Source organism: Bactrocera neohumeralis, chromosome 2 (genome assembly GCF_024586455.1).
Source record: "Bactrocera neohumeralis isolate Rockhampton chromosome 2, APGP_CSIRO_Bneo_wtdbg2-racon-allhic-juicebox.fasta_v2, whole genome shotgun sequence".
Taxonomy (NCBI): domain Eukaryota; kingdom Metazoa; phylum Arthropoda; class Insecta; order Diptera; family Tephritidae; genus Bactrocera; species Bactrocera neohumeralis.
The window spans coordinates 5,350,770-5,368,068 of NC_065919.1; the positions used below are offsets into that span (position 1 = coordinate 5,350,770).

At 36.7% G+C, this 17,299-nt stretch overlaps 1 protein-coding gene across 2 annotated transcripts in view; it reads left to right on the forward strand.

The window, feature by feature from the left end:
- Positions 1–388: 388 nt before the first annotated feature.
- The window catches only part of LOC126767652 (putative transcription factor capicua), a 69,483-nt gene continuing 52,572 nt past the window's right edge, over positions 389–17,299 (forward strand). For both annotated transcript variants that reach the window (XM_050485133.1, XM_050485134.1), the window contains exon 1: positions 389–779. The gene's annotated coding sequence lies outside the window, so the exon portion shown is untranslated. The remainder of the gene's footprint in view (positions 780–17,299) is intronic.

Genomic DNA, 17,299 nt, shown 5'->3' on the forward strand with positions numbered 1-17,299 from the left:
TTCGCTTATGTAGATTTTACTGTCACAATCGCTGCTGACGTGCTCGCTACGACGTGTATACAGTTTATATTTTCTTCAATGAATGAAACACTTTTCACAACAAAAAGCGGCATGGTCCAACTGCCGATACCGTAGTGGCTTCGTGTAGGTGGTAAAATTAAGTATGCAGTGATAGAGATAGATTAAATATTCATTGCTTCGAGTGCCTCTCTGAGTCGTCTTACCCGGACGAATAGTTGGTTTCTTGAATTGATAGGCAATCAAACTCGTGCGTTTTTACAAATACAGACTGTTGGTGGTGGTGTGCAATTTTTCACAGTTATAACCACAAAAAAATTGTAGAAAAGTGTAAAATAATATAATAAAATTTGTGCGCTTCTTCTTCTAGTTTCAACAAATTAAAATTCGAATTAGAAATGTGGATGTTATATTCCACAAAAACTGATTGGAAAAAAATTACCGCAAATTAAAAAAAAGAATTAAATAGAAAAAGTGTTGATTTGAATAAAATAGAACGCTGAATTGTGAATCTTATCATATCTTGCACAGCACATAATGTTAACGAAAAAAAATTTTGCAATATAATCGTGCTTTATATTATTAATAACTACATAACAAGAAATGAATAAAAGATATTAGTGAAATAAGATTGTTGGACTGTGAATAAAAATGCTGGTTTTTATAATATAATGACTATGTTTGAAAAAACTACGGAACCTGCCGATAAAAACAAGTTGAAATATGCAACCATGAAGGACAAATTCTTCGGACTAGTTAAGGTAGGCTGCGACAATAATATTTTGAACTAATATCAGAAGATATGTTAGTATTATCGATCCGTATATTCAAAACAAGAATACCAAAAATATGCAATCCCCGTAAATGTACATGTACATATGTTTTTAGCTTCTCAAAATAAATTCCTCCACAAAAAATTTTCCAAACAAAATGCTAGCACTCGTCCATACGCTGCATATTCGTTTTCATTCTACGTCAATGGCCATCCGTCAGATTACAACAACAATTCATCCAAATCTATATTCGCTGCTTTGTTGTTGTGTTCGTTGGTTCGTTTACTCGCTCGTTTTATTCATTCATTTGAATGCTCCAATCGGATTTTACTTTAACGCGTTTTAGCACTAGCGATTCCCTGGTTAGCAGTTGTCAGGCACGTATGTACATATTTATGTATATTGCATATATACAATGCTGTGAAAAACATTAGTCACAATGAAAATTTTCGTTGTGATAGGTGTGCCATTTAGGAAAATAATGGTGTAACGCTGCCATTGCAAATAAAGTTTAAATTTACATTCTTAATATGCAGGTTGATTATATTACAAAATATATTTTTTAATTTATATAAAATATATTTTTTAATTTATATAAAATATATTTGAGTAAGAAAACCATTTCTTGCGCAACACTGTATTGTATATAGTGTGGGCTTTCTTTCCATTTTCTTTCATTTCTTCATTCTTTGCAAACATGCGCTCCAACGAAGTAATGAAACTCACATACAGACAGACGAAAGTCACAATCGCCCAACTGCCTAATCGGCTTCGCATTCATACAAAAGTGTATTGTGTTTATGGCTGTGCTTCTTGTTCCACTGCTTCTTGTTAGCGTTGTTCAATTATATCTACATGCATATGTACGTGGATATATAAATGTATACTGCGAATTTATATACATATGTACATATGTATGTATGTACATATTATAAACAGATATTTACAGCGCACTCACTTTGATTGATTTTGTGTATGTATGTATGTACGTATGTATTTAAATATGCATATTGGTATGTAAGCTTTGTTTACTTCATTCTTTTACCCTTTCATTCACTCATCTCCAATTATGTATGTGCCCTCAACCACGCCATCATCATCATCACTACCAATGCGGGGAAGTCAAGCAAAGAGTACTTGGGTCCTCGAATCATAGGAGTTGCCGGCGCGAATTTTTCACATTGTTATTTGCTTGCCACAGCTTTTTGTTATCCCCCCATCACGAAAATTACTCATAAATCGTTTACCAGCGAACACTGCAGTTGTGTTTTTATTTGTGTTGAGTAAAGTTTTTGATTCCTCATGCCACTTGTATGTTTTTTTTTTTGTTTTTATGTGACTATTCATTCTGCTCACTCCTTTTATGTTATTTTCTTTTTGATGTTTGATCGTTGCTGACTGACAGAATAGTGCTGTGCAGAGTTGAACTGTTTTTGCTGATGTTTTGTTAGTTGGCGTTCAGACGGGCACTCTTATGTCTCTCATTATTCTCTTTTGATGTCGCTTATTGCGTATACACGTTTAAAATTTTCTGCATTTTCAAAATAAAAAAGCTTGCCGAATTGCGTGACAGTGTACTGTTACAAATAAGAACACATAGCGTGCTACCCGATGCTAGATTAAATGTGAATAGTTCTCTAAGCGCTTCATTAACGCTGGTCAAATCATTCTAGGTAAAATTCCAGTTGACAACGATATAATTTTCTGGTAGCATAAATAGTTATTAGAACAGACGGTATCTACTTAAATTTTTATTATGTACATACATACATACATATGTACATATGTATGTCTATCGCGCTGTGCTCGGAACTCACACGGCTCATGAACATAATTTTGGTAATATGTACATATGTACATAACTTTTGTTAACTGTTCAGCACAGGTCAATCAATTTTTCGACTTAGGAGCGCATTAAGTGCGTAACTATTATTCAGTAGGTTATTAACCACAGCGGAGATGATTTAAAACTCGTATATAAGTATGTACATAACAACGAGTGGTGAGAGAGAAACTCGTGCAAAAGCCGACAGATTTTTAACTTTTTATGCTTTTATGCACACTAATAACGGCCGTGCGAGTTAGCGACACAACGTCCAACTTTGGAGAGAAATTAATTAAATACACTTGATACACCGAACGATCATATTTACATATGAATATTAATGTAGCTCTTGTGTGTATATAAGTATGTATGTATGGATATATGTATTTATATGCATCTCATGATTACACGTCTGCCCACATTTTCTTATTAACTCACATAAACATCCATATATTATTGCTATATCTCTTTCTCAACTAATGGCTTTATATGTAGGCATGTGCCACATGTACACATGTATTGTACATATGGGTAAATTGTTCATTTGAACAAAGAAATCCGCTGCGTCGACGACGTAGTAATTTAATTTTTACTCGCATCTAATTTTTTTAAGTATAAGCCAACTAAACTATGAACACACACACTCGCACACACAATGTTACTACAAAAGCTGTCGCCATTGTGTAGTCGGCAATAGCAATAAAAGCAAAAGCAGTCAAACAATACTTATACAAGGTGAATACGGTGCGTAGGAGTCAAAGAAGTAAGGCCAATCAAAGCGAGCGAGTCATTCTCTATTTAGCCATGCGAGCAATAAGAGTGCAATTTTTGCATTTTTCCGAAAAGGAAGAAGTCGCCCGGTGCCATATCAGATGTATACGGGGAGTGGTTAATGGTTAAAATGTGATTTTTGGTCAAATAATCGGTCACAAGCGTTGATCGATGAGAGCAATTTTTGGTCGTCAGTCAATTTGTGCGGATCAAACCGTACACACACCTTTCGTAAGCCCAAATGTTCGGTCAAAATGCGATAAATCGATGTTTTGGAGATGGTCAATTCCATTTCCAGGAATTTCAATTATGATTTCGGCTGATTTTTGATGAATTCACGCACAGTTTCGATTGAATTTCCGGTGATCACGGATTTTGATTGGCCCACATCTTGATCGTCATTTATGTCCTCACGACCACTTTGAAAACGTTGAAACCACTCGTGCACTCTGTTACGGGATAGGCAATCATCGCCATAAACTTGTTTAATCAATTGAAACGTTTCGGTAAAAGTTTTACCAATTTTAAAACAAAATTTAATGTTGGCTCTTTGTTCGAAGCTCTTTTTCGCACCGATAACACAAACGCAATAACTTCACTTCCAATCTATGAAATGTCATGAAATTCTCACTGGACAATCGATAAAGATATCAGATTCTAACGCACCAGTCGACATATAGATGGCGCTAGATTCAAAAAGTGCTGTTTACTTTGGAACCCCCCTTGTATACCTGAACTCGAGCGCGCAGCTTCTCGAGGCTGTATCTCCAAAAGTATGACTCGGAACAAAGTGACAATATTCTAGAGATGTTGCGGATTTAAATGAAACACTAATAAAGACATATTTTGTCAAGCCATAAAAAGCAAGCATGTAACCCCTTAAAAAGTTTGTAATCAATGTTTTCTGTGGTATTGTACTATAACAGGGAACTTTCGGCACAAACAAGAATTTACTTTTTATAGAGAATTTATTTTTATGTTGCATTGTGTGGCAAATCTATAAAAGTATTTAGTCCATAAGTGCAAATATACTTATTTGTAAACAACGCGAATCGTCGATAAATATATGAGCAGAATAATAATAAATAATGATGTACGAATAATGATAATAAATTAACAACAAAAAAGTGCTAACACTGTGGACAAAACAAAAAGAGCAACAAAAATATCACATATAATGAATAAAAATTAAAATTGAACAGTAGCAACAACAACAATTATAAATAAGGAGAACAAGCTGGCCATTTACTCCCAGCTAACAATAAGCGGAGCAAACGATAAAAGGAAATGCAATAAATTAGCATGCAAAGACGGCATAGTTTAAGTAGTAGCGGGAACAGCAGCAAAAAAAACACATGGCGTCAGGCATATTAAGTACAATGTCATTAAAATGATATAAAAAGCAAAATTAATCGTAACAACAATAGCAACAAATATAACTGTGGTGCGCAAAGCAACGAAATGAGTAGTGAACGCCATGCTTTGCGATTGTTTGCTTGTTAATTTACAACAACAACAACTTCACAACTAATAAAACAAATGATTAATAACTACCTATGTAAGATACTTTATAATAAATAAATCGTTGATTAACAACGGCGTTCCAATGTACTGTTACAAGTAAGGCAAGACAAAGTTCGGCTACACATTATACATAAAAACTTGTAATAATCGAAGGTGTGGAAATATTTCCAAATGTCAAAAGATTTGTTAAAACAAATAACGAAGGGCTTAGTTCGGGAGGATGGAGTCAAGTTCACGGAAGTGAGGAAAGTTATCTGAGCGTCATTCACTTAGGATTGGGCCGAAACGATTCTTTTATTTACGGCTCAAGCGGCTCACGACTTCCGCTCTTAGACCAAGTATCCTCTGGGTAGCCGAAGAACATCTGTTTGGAAATGAGCTAAAATGAGAAGGCAAACAATCCTTCCCAGGGTTTGGGACCCACCACTTAAAAATACCCCCAAAGAAAAAAAAAAAACAGCCTCGGAGAAATACTGTCAGGTTTTGGCAAAACTTACTCAACAAAAGTGTGAAAGGATATATCACAAGATATATTATATTATCCGATTATGATCAATTTTATTCTTGGGATAGTATATTATAAATACACTATTTGTTAAAAGTATATTATTGTATACTGTAAAGTGAAAGGGTCAGATGGAATTTAAAGTTGTGTAATCAGATTTGACATTTCACCTAAAGGTGAGCTCCTGATATCACACGTTGGGCCTGTTAGTTATCGCATGTTTAGTAGTTTCACAATAACCGTTATATGAGTGAGTGTGGTTTTAATCAGATTTCATCCATTTTTTCGTTGTGGGACAGAATACCGAAAATATAACTCTAAAGGTTTGGGAGATAAAACCTATAAAACGCGGATGACACATGCCCCTCCCTACTTAATACGTTTCGGCAGTTATACCACTTTTTTTTGTCCTCGTTTACTGGCGTTTTGTGGGAGTGGCAGCGGTCCGATTACGCCCATCAACAATACGAACCTCCCTTTGGTGCCAAGGAGTATGTGTGGAAAGTTTCATCAAAATAACGCAATTTTTACTTTTATGGCTTGAAAGGACAAACGGACGGCCAACAGTCATTTCCAATTCAACTCTTTTCGTCATCCTGATCAATTAGATACATATACACAACAGCATATCTATCTCAATTAGTTTTAAGCGGTAAAAACAACTGTTATGTGAATAAAACTATTTTTCTCTTTGTTGCAATATATTGCGAGAGTATAATTGTGTTCACATAGTATATACTTATAAACATATGCATACCTACATACATATGTGCCCATAAATGGCATACATACATATGTACATAATATTCAAAATGTAAAAACATCAAAAAAAAAACTCAAATAACAAAGACCGCTAACTTATTTCACCGCTGGCATTCATTGCGTGGGGGAGCAACTCAGCGATACAATAGACGCTCTGATGGAAACATGAAATGCATTTTATATAAAATAGGAAAACGTGTTAACTGCGACTGCAGCGAAGGCATAATACCCTTCAGGAATTCATTTTTTATAGCACAAAAATATGTACAGTGGCTCACAGCTTATTTTATGCACGATGAATTTATGTGTTTAAAGTGCTGTAACAAAAAAAATAAAATGAAAACGGTAAAATTTTCAATGCAGATTTTAAAACATATGTGTAGCAAAAGGGTTAAACAAAAAAGAAAGGAAAAAAACTCAACTCCCTCACTGCCAGATGATAAAAAGCAAACAAAGTAACAGAATTATGCTCACAGCTTATTTTATGCACGCATTTCTTTTCTTTTTCTCTTTTTTCTTTTGTTCTTTTTTTGCATTTCTATGTGCGCGACAGTGTTCCTGGAATTGTTATTAGTTAATAATTAGTCTTATCGCGCACGTGAAAGTGTCAATAATCGTGTTTTTACGAAATGGGTGGTCGCACAACGATTGAGCAGCGCGAGCTTGTAATTCATCATTTTAAACGTGAAATGTCGCAGCGAAAAATTGCTGAAGTAGTCAATTTAAATGCATGCACTGTCCAAAAAATTATTGAGCGCTTCATTCATGAAAATCGGATCGAAAATAAAGGCAGAACTGCTCCCAACAAAATTTTTAATGCTACCGACGAGCGCTATATAGTCCGTAAAGTAGAGGCAAATCCCAAATTATCGATACCAAAGCTGACCCGCGAAATTGCGAATGACTTGGGTAAATCGTGTTGTGCTGAAACTGTCCGTCGAGTGCTGCGTCAACGTGATTTGCATGGTCGAGTTGCTAGAAAGAAGCCATTTATAAGCAAAAAAAATCAGCTAAGTAGAATCACCTTTGCCAAGGAGCATGTGACCAAAACACCGGGCTTCTGGAATAGCGTCATATTTGCAGACGAGTCAAAATTTAATATTTTTGGTTCAGATGGAATGAGCTATGTCTGGCGAAAACCAAATACTGAGCTCCAAAAGCAAAATCTTAAAGCTACGGTAAAGCATGGTGGAGGAAGCGTCATGGTTTGGGCCTGTATGTCCGCAGCTGGCGTTGGAAATTTGATTTTTATTGAAGAAACGATGAATAAGTCTGTATACCTGGACATATTGAAAAACAATTTGCTCCAAAGCGCCGAAAAATTGGGAATACGACATAACTTCCGTTTTTATCAGGATAATGACCCCAAACACAAGTCGGCTGTTGTGCAGTCTTGGCTAATTTGGAACTGTCCACACTTAATGGCGCCGCCAGCACAGAGTCCTGATATGAACGTGATAGAGAATTTATGGGCGCTTTTAGATAATAACATTAGAAAACATCAAATATCTAGCAAGGAGCAGTTGAAAATAGCACTTGTAGAAGAGTGGAACAAAATTCCTCCAGAAACCACTCAAAAATTGGTAGATTCGATGCCAAAAAGACTGAATGATGTGATTAAAGCCAAAGGCTACCACACTAAATATTAAATTTATGTTTAAATATATATGTAAATAGTTAGTTTTTAAGTTACATGCAATCTGCATAAAATAAGCTGTGACCTGAAATATACATAGCAGTATTTTTTGTTTTTACCTTTTAAGATAAAAAATATATTTTTGAAAAAAATTGAATTCCTATTTAAAAATAAATGATTTACATATGAATAAAATGGCATTTAATTTTATTTTATATAACATTCAATTTTGGTGTTAGGACTCTGTAAAGTTCAAAAAAAGCTCTGCATAAAATAAGCTGTGAGCCACTGTATATGAAAAGATCTTTCATCTTGATTTTGATCGATCGAAATTAAATAATTTTCCATATAAGAACTTGGTTTAGATCGCTCTGTTGGTATGACAGCCATATCCTATAGCGGTATAGTGGAAAGAACGTGTGAAAATGTTCAAATCCTGAGGGACTAGTTGACATACATACATACATACATATAACATATAATGTATGTATATTTACTTTATGGGGTCTCCGACGTTTCCTTCTGGGTGCTAACAACTGCAAACTTAATAAAAGGCTATTCAGGGTATAATAATACATATGTATGTGTAATATAAATGTAAACTGGCAGTGTCACCGCACTGACGTTGTGTAATATGATGCGAACCAAATGCAATGGGAAATTAAATGCATGCTAAATGCACAGAGCTGCTGTTGTAATACATATGTACATACATACTCTAAGCAAACGCTGATCGCTGCCGTTGTGTCGCTATCGCAATCCGCGGCCGCGTGGGCGTAGCAATAAGCGCCACTAAACAAAGCAACCGGCTGACTTTGACATATAGTGAACCGATAAACGGCGTGGGGAAGGAGGTTTCTTAAAGGGGCTAATCTTCGAAATAGTGTTTTCATAGACTTACCAAAGGACAAACGCCCCTTCATAAATGCACTATTATCAGCATATCATTAGGTTCCTAACTTTTTAAACAAAAAGCACAGAAACTTCATAATTAATAGGCAATATTTATTATCATTCGAAAGAAAATTCTTTGGCATTTATTTTTTGAAGATTATTTCTTTCAAATGTTGGCCGCCGCTTTGGTTCAAATGGTCCATCCGTTAAGTCCAATTTTCCATAACGCGTTCGATAATTTCAACTGGTAACTGATGTTTAGCTCCAAGACTGTCCGTTTAGACTTTAGACTTTACATATCCCCAAAGGAAAAAGCCTAACGGTGTGACATCACAAGATCTTGGTTGCCAATCGCCCAGCCCAAGACGTGTAGTTATCTGATCACCGAAGTGTTTTCTCAATAAATTGATTTGATTGATGCGATGTTTGGGAAGTGACGCCCTCTTGTTGAAACCAAATGTCGCCGAGATCGCGAGCTTCAATTTCAGACATGAAATAGTCGGCAAGCATGGCGCGATAACGGTCGCCATTGACGGTTCCATTCTCACCAGCATTATTTTTGAAGGAATATGGACCGATGATTGCACCGAACCACAATCCACACCAAGCCCTGGTTTTTTATGAACGAAATGGCAGCTTTCGAATCTTCAGCTTCCTCTTCGTTCCAAATGCGACAATTTTGCTTGTTTACATAGCCATTGAGCCAGAAATGGGCCTCATCGCTGAACAAAATTTGGCTCGAAAATGTAGGATTTTCTTGGAACTTTTCAAGATCCCAAGTGTGAGGCGATGTTGCGAACGGCTTCAGTCCTTGCACAAACTGTTTTTAGAACGCTTTCAATTTAAGATCTCGACTTAAAATGCGCTTAGTCGTTCCATACGTCAGTCCGAGTTACTACGAACGACGCAGAATCGACTCTACACGGTCTTTGTGAACACTCTTAGCTACAGTTCCTATATTTTCTTCACTGCGTACTGGGCGTGGTCTATTTAATAATGATGGCTGGGTCTCAAGATAGATGATGGTGTACGCTCAGTAGGGCGATTGTGTTGACCATAAGTTGAGCGAAGCGCGCGGAACGCATTCTTTACAGAAGGTGAATTTTTCTAATAAAGTTGAACGATTTGTAAACATTGTTCAGGCGTAAGTCTTTTCATCATGCAATGCATGATCTGTCAAATAAAAAACCTCTACTTGGATCCCGCTGCATAATACGAGACTGCGAATGCCACAAAAACCTCAGACCGCATAGACACGTATTTGAAGTGTGAGATTGGTTGATAGAATGAGCTTGCCGTCACGATTGAGGTAGCCATATCAGTCCTGTCGGTATGAAGTGATGTGACACATACTTATATTTTTGTAGAGCGCAAAAATTCTTAATCTGACTGAAAATCGCATTTTGAAGACTAAAACTAAAGGTACTTCTGTACATAGTATACCAATTAAGAAAATATACATACTATGTATATAAAAAAATAAACGAAGAAAAAGCTTATCAAAGCAGAGTCACATCTGTCTCAACAACATGATGTGATAAGCAAAGAATACGCTTACGAGTATAATAAATATAGTAACAGCAAAGCAAAATACAAATAGCGCAAGAAAACCGGTTCACGGCAAACACGACGCGACAGTAAGAAAAAATACTAATCAGTGAGCCTGTTTCCGAGTACGACTGTTATTACCGTTTTTTTTTGTCTTATTCTAACACCGATTGCCTGTTTTTCTACATTCATACATACATATGTATTTTTTTCTCTGCCTCGCTCGTTTTGTGAGATTGTTGTCTTCAGATCCGTCTTACCGTATACAACAGCAGTACAAGCAGTCAAATGCAGACGTGGAAAAACAGAGTAACAGCAGTACAGTCCATATGAGAACACACAACCTAACGAGCAAGCCAATAAACCAAGTCAACAGAACTACCGTCGATCATTATAAGGAGGCAGAGACTCTTTAAGAACACAAAAAAATAAAGAAAAGCTTAACGCAGCTAACATCGTCCTCACTCAATTACTTCAATTCGGTGCTCGTTACACGGACGTCTTCGGCAATGACAAAAACGAGATATTCATATCCTAACGCATCGTCGTTTATTGTTATATTTATCGAATCGGTGCGCACAAGTTGTTCCCGCTATTGCAACTTGTACTAACGCTCCAATTCTGTAGTACGTTTCAGAACGATGCGTCGTATTGCCGACACGACGTCATAAACACGTAAAAAACCCTTTGACAGGCCACATCTTCACATCGTAAAAATAATCCCTATAAGCTCGGCAGTCGTGATGTACTTTTGATAGTAACTGGTTATTGTGGTTGTTGTAGTGGTGATCTAGGCACTGTTTTGGTGGCAAGGCGAAAGTTGGTTGTCATCAAAATGAACCAACGGCAAGCATTGGAAACGTGCTGTTTCGACGGGGTCGAACCATAGAGAGAGACGCCACTCTCTCAGTGGCGTTTCTGGAGCACGCAGTGAGGTGGTTAGAGTCATGCCGGAACTTATTGCATGTAGGGCATACCATATATTTTTATGTCGGGGTCAATTCTTTATAGGAAAGATTTTAACCTGCTATAATATCCAGAACGAAGGGACACTGTAGATTCGCGAGGCAACTCGAGCTTTCATTCCATTCACTGAGAGAGAATCAGTGTATTAATAGCTCCTGCGCCCGTAGTCCAGTCAGTAAATTCTGCTCCGTCGTAAACGCAAGAAATTTGACATGACCACACAACTTATGTAGGGTTCTTGCTTTTAAGGTCCCTAACTTTCGAAGGAACCTCGATCAATACCATAAGCTTTAAATGCAAGTTTCCACAATGCAAAACACATATGCGAGCTTTTAAAACTGACATTTCATGCTTTGAGGCTATAACTTCCCATTTCGTATGGTTTATCTATAATTTCGTATACTAATTACCGGTGTATATGGGTACAACTAGATTGGCGTCACTGCACTAGACTGTGTTTTTGATCACAGCTGCGCCATGCACACACACACATACACTTACTAGCTCGCCCTCCGCCTTCGATAGTTCACTCACTAGCGTGAATTGGAACGCTATCATCTCTGGAGCCAGTTGAATTTCCTCACTTGAACTTCATATTAAAAGCAACATAACGTAATCGTATAAATGTATACAAACAAAAAGCTTAAAGTAAACACGAAAACAAACGTTCAGCGTAAAACGGCTACTGGTGTTGAGCGTAGTAAAAATTGTTGCTCTGCCGGTTTTTATTGTTGTTTGCATTGTGATTATGCGAGTGTGTGCCATTTCATTGTTGTTTCTTTTTTGTTGTCTAGTGTGCTTCAACATTTCGGTTAGTCATTCTGTTTAAATGCTACGAGTATTCGCCTTGGTTGTTATTGATTGCCTGAGCCTGACTTCGGTCGCCTAACAACAAGCTTTGAAGACTTCTCTTTACGTGTTTGCTTTTAATGTCTTGGTTTGGAGTAGTAGCTTGTTGGAGTTGAAACTGGCTGCTTTTGTTACCATGGAGGCGGCTGACTGCGAAAGAGTGTCAAAGATAAAATAAATCGAAGTTAATGTTGCCAAGGCGCACGTTAATGATCGTGCTGCTTGCTGCTAGCAGTCAATTGCAATGAATGGCCACCGTTCGTGTGTCGGGGATTATGAGTTTCTAGCACTGTGGTATTACAAAAGTATAATCAACGACTGTTCGTTGCATATACATATATGTATGTACATATGTATGTATATGTATGAGCAATCTCTTCTTATATATGGTAGTTAAGAAGATATACGATCGACAGCACCATGACAAGCCTGTCAAGTCGGGGTCATGAGATGATCGCGCTATCAGCCATACAACGCTATTAACGAACGTAGCTCGTATTGTGTAATGTCTATACTGGAGTATAGACAAAGAATAGTTATCTTTCCTGTACAAAATTGTATCACAATTCCATTTCATTACCTCATTCTTAATTCAGTCTTTTTCTATTGAAAAATTTATTCCTTTCTTAATTTTTATTTACACCTTTACTCCGCTTAAGTTCTTCCACATTGTTTGCTAAGTTGTTTGGCAGGTTATTTGCTTCAGCTCATGGCAACAATAAGGTACTATTCAATAACTGAAAACAACGTATCCATATATGTATGTATACAAACCTTTGTACATACTTACATACATGAGCTTTATATGGCTTATCAGCTTCATTTATCCGCATTTGAGACTAAGTTAGAGTGTTTCAAGACCATTCTTGATTTAGATACTTATTTTAAAGGGAAGGAATCAAGCAAACTATATGTACGTTCAAAAAAAAACCAACTTTAGTTACATATACATACATACATACATATGTATATACTAGGGTGGGTAAAAAAACGAATATTTCTTTCGCTTTGTATAAGTTGAAGCCACTGATTTCAAATTACGGTAGTAAATGTTAATAATTTCAACTCCTTGTTGGATCGGATATCTTTCTATGATGAAATGGCAAACCTTACTGAAGAGAAATGTCAAAAGTATGGCGTCGTTTGCTAGTCCTATCGGTCTACTTTTGTAACGTCTCTATTGAAAACCCCGTTATGAGCTTTTAATTGTAACGGGAAAGTTTTCTTTTCTACAATTGTTTCTCTTTTTCATATTACACTAGCTGTTTCTTGCTAATTATGGGTTGCTAGAACCTCTTAGCACAGCAGTCGTAAAGTTTTTCCCTTAATTTGTTAAGGAATGGGATCAGATAAAAAATTCATAACGCGCATCCAACAACTTTAAAAAAAATGTCTCGTTTTATATACATATATTATAGGAAATTGAATGCTCTACAAAATAATCTTCAACGATTTTTTCGTAAACCTAACCATTTAAAAGATATTATCGGTTGAACTGTGATTATTTTAAGGCCTTTTTTCTTATGCATTTTATAACTCTATACAAAATAAATCGAAAAGCTCCTGGTTTTGTAAAAACATTACTCCATGTGTGTGTTGGACTTTGTTCCCATCCTAATATATACTTACGTACTATATATATATATGCCTGTTGTCAATAGCATTGAGTCTCAGGCAGTCATTAGAAGACTATCACGGCGTTACAGCTAAGAAAGTCACTAATAAGCCTGAGGGAAATACTGTCAAGATAAATAGACGACTCATCACATAGATAGAAAAGTGCTGCTAGCCGTACGCAGGGCTCAAACTCAGGTTCTACACAGCCGTACTGCGCTCCTATAGCTATTTACATATGTATATAAAAATATTTTCTCGTTGACAAAACTCGTTCTTTTTTCACTACTTTTGTTCCGTTTTATATTTATGTACATATGTATGCATATAAAAGGTAAAAAGGTTATCTCCGCGCAAGCGACGCATCGCCTTCACCTGTATTTTACATAACGACATACGATTGACATCGAACATCGCGGCTTATCTCATTCAATTACTACTAGAATGCTTTCTAAGAAAAGATTACTTCACTTCGAAATCGAATGTTGAAACCGCTATAAAATATCTTCTTCATACACCATCTAGATGGACTGATTGTCTAGGCTCTTCAAATACATATAGGAAAAAACGAATATTTTGGTTTATAGACGCTTCTAAGAAAGACTCTCCACGTATGAGAGATCGTCCGCGTAACGTTTATTTTATTTTTTATTATTATCAGGCAGTAAAATTTATAGCTCGCATCCAACTACTTGAAAACTCACTTATCAAGGACTTCAGATTTATTTCAAAATTGGCAAAATTGAAGTGGTTGTGGTTATAGAACAACTTCCCACATGACCCAATCTTTAATTTCGCTCGATTATCTTACTTTAAAGTATTAAAGTAAACCACCAATGAAGATAGTGGAATAAAATTTTGTAACTTTCGATACCAGACTATAGCTTTTCAAGCCCCCAGCAACCGAATATGAGGATCTAGGTACCTATACTAACGTTACTTGGCTGAGTTATAACGCCTGATATCTCAAAGCAACTAACTTTTCTTTGTTGGGTACCATATTATGCACACAGGTCTCTATATATTTATATAAAAGGAAGCTTTATTATTACAAAATGCTCGAAAAGCAAGAAAATTAATCGACAACAAAATCAGAACCAGAGAACCAGGCAGAAATAAATAAATAAAATAAAAGTGAAAATAAATAAATAAAATTCTAGCGAGGTGAGGCGGCAGCTTATCAGTTGCGACTGGCGTGAGCAATCGAGTAAAGAAGGTTTATTTATTATTTATTCAAATAGTCAAGAACAGCAGGTCCGCTTTGAAGTAAATATTTGCGCTATATCTTAAAAAACCTACATTCTATATAGAAACTTAGCCACTAGTAAATGCTATTTTTTAATCTGACTTGGTGAGCTGGTAGCTTCATATGAGCGGTACATGGGGGAGGAGATGTTGGTGGTGGTGGTGAATACATTCATAGAAATGTATATGGTATACTCTCAGCGAATCAGTCGCATTCTCTAGTTGAATATGAGTGTATGATTATAGCACGACTGTTAAGGAAAAGGTTTGTCGACTAATATTTTGAGATTACATTAATTGGTTTGATCAATATTTAAAATAAAAACACGTTGCTTTTAACAGGGTAACACTCAGAAGAAAAACCTTTTAAAGTAAAGTTTACAAATATATGGCGACCTTGACGAGCTTAGTCGATTTGGCCATGTCAAGACCTACCGATCTAAACGACGTTAGATCTCCGAAATAACAGCCCTTGGCTGGATAAACTCCAGGTCAATTCCGGTTGTGTGAATTGCCGCACCAATACGGTCGCCTGGATCCAGTGAAACGCAGACGAATAATCTGCAAACTTGTCAGAACACTGCAGGACGTCTCTTGATGACTCCCATCGAACACCGGTATAGTGAGGCCCGTATGCTCCCAATTAAGGAGTATAATGAACTCTTTGCAAGCAGTGCCTGCAGTCACCTGCTTGGAGCGGAACCGCCTCCTAGGAGCATGAAGAGGTCATTCCTCGACTATGTCGACGACATCAAACAATACGCCGACCAGACTTCGGACTCAACTTACTTCCGACAAGCATTGACCGCCATTCACAGTGGAGCTATTAACATCTTCACCGACTCCGTCTCAGTGAATTGTGTACTTGGAGTCAAACCACCACCCATCGCAGACGAAGAGCTCGAGTTGCCGCGAGAAACGCGAGTTATCCTTGCGCAGCTTCCTTCTGGATACCGTAGCAGGTTAAACTCCTATCCATATCAAATATTAGTCAACGTGCAATAAGTCCCCGCATGACACTAGCCACTTCTTTGCATGCCATAAACCCCACTACTCTCCTTGGTCCAAACCCGTCAAAACAGCATGTTTCTTGAACCTACCGTTGGATGACCTCGGCGAAAATTATCTAATCCTTACCATCCTAACGGGGATTAGGTACCCGTTACAACAACAACAATATTTAGCCATGTGCGTCTGTGTTTCTGCATATAGCCGAACTTCAGGTATTGAAATATCGATCTGAAAATTTGCACATGCCATTTTCTCATCAAGATGCTGCTCATTTGTCGCAACCGCCAATATTGGACCACTCGTAACATATAGCTGCCATACAAACTAACCGATCAAAACTAATTACTTGGATGGAAAACTGTTTTATTTGACAAGCTTCTTCACTAAATTCGGCATAGATTATTGTCCATAGCAAAGCTATAATCTTCGAACATATTGTTCAGATCGTAACACTATAGCATATATTTTACGGAAAACTGTTAAAAACACTCAATACGAGTAACTCGGTCCAAAAACGCGAAAGAAATCAATTAAATTTTGACTTAAAAAAAATTAAACTTTTTCCCCATTATTTTGCCCATAACTGTTTCTAAGTAATACTTGCTTTATTGTCGCACACAAACTCAATCCGTCTGGCAGAAATTCTCACTAGTGCCAGCTGCTGCAGTAATAAAATTGATAAATCATAATGTTGAGTATGACTTTTCGTGTGAATCTATAACAATTGGTCCTGCCTTCACTGATAAGCAGGTATATATGTACTATATACTATATTTACGTCTAAGCGAAGGTACATACATATGTATGTATATTGAACAAGTAATTAGTATTTCTCACAGTATAGACAGCAAAACCGGCACGCACACCCCTCGCAAATAATTGTGTTATTTTCTCAGACCTTTACATAGTATGTACACATGAAATCGTGCTTTATTGCTAATACAACTGCTCATTAAAAAATGCAGTTTAAGAACATGCTCTAAATGATCTTAAAGGCTAAAATAACATGTTTAATGTTGTTTTCATTTAATATTAACTATTCTTTAGACTTGTATGGGTGTCACCACATTTAGGGTAGGGACAAATTAAGCAAACTTAAACCAAATAACCACTTAAGGGACTTTATTCACTTGCAAGATAGAAAACAACACAAAAAATGCGATTTTCCGTAAAAAAATTTACACTTCAGAATGGCATCAAATATCGACTTTGTTATCAAAAATTCTTCTTTACTCGCACACCCTCGAAGCCGTTGGAGCAGAAGTGCAGGGAGCTTATTCACGGATGAATCGAAGTCAAGAGGAAGAGTAGCAGGTGGAGTCCACGGTCTCTCTCCATCAACTGTAGTTTTAGACTAC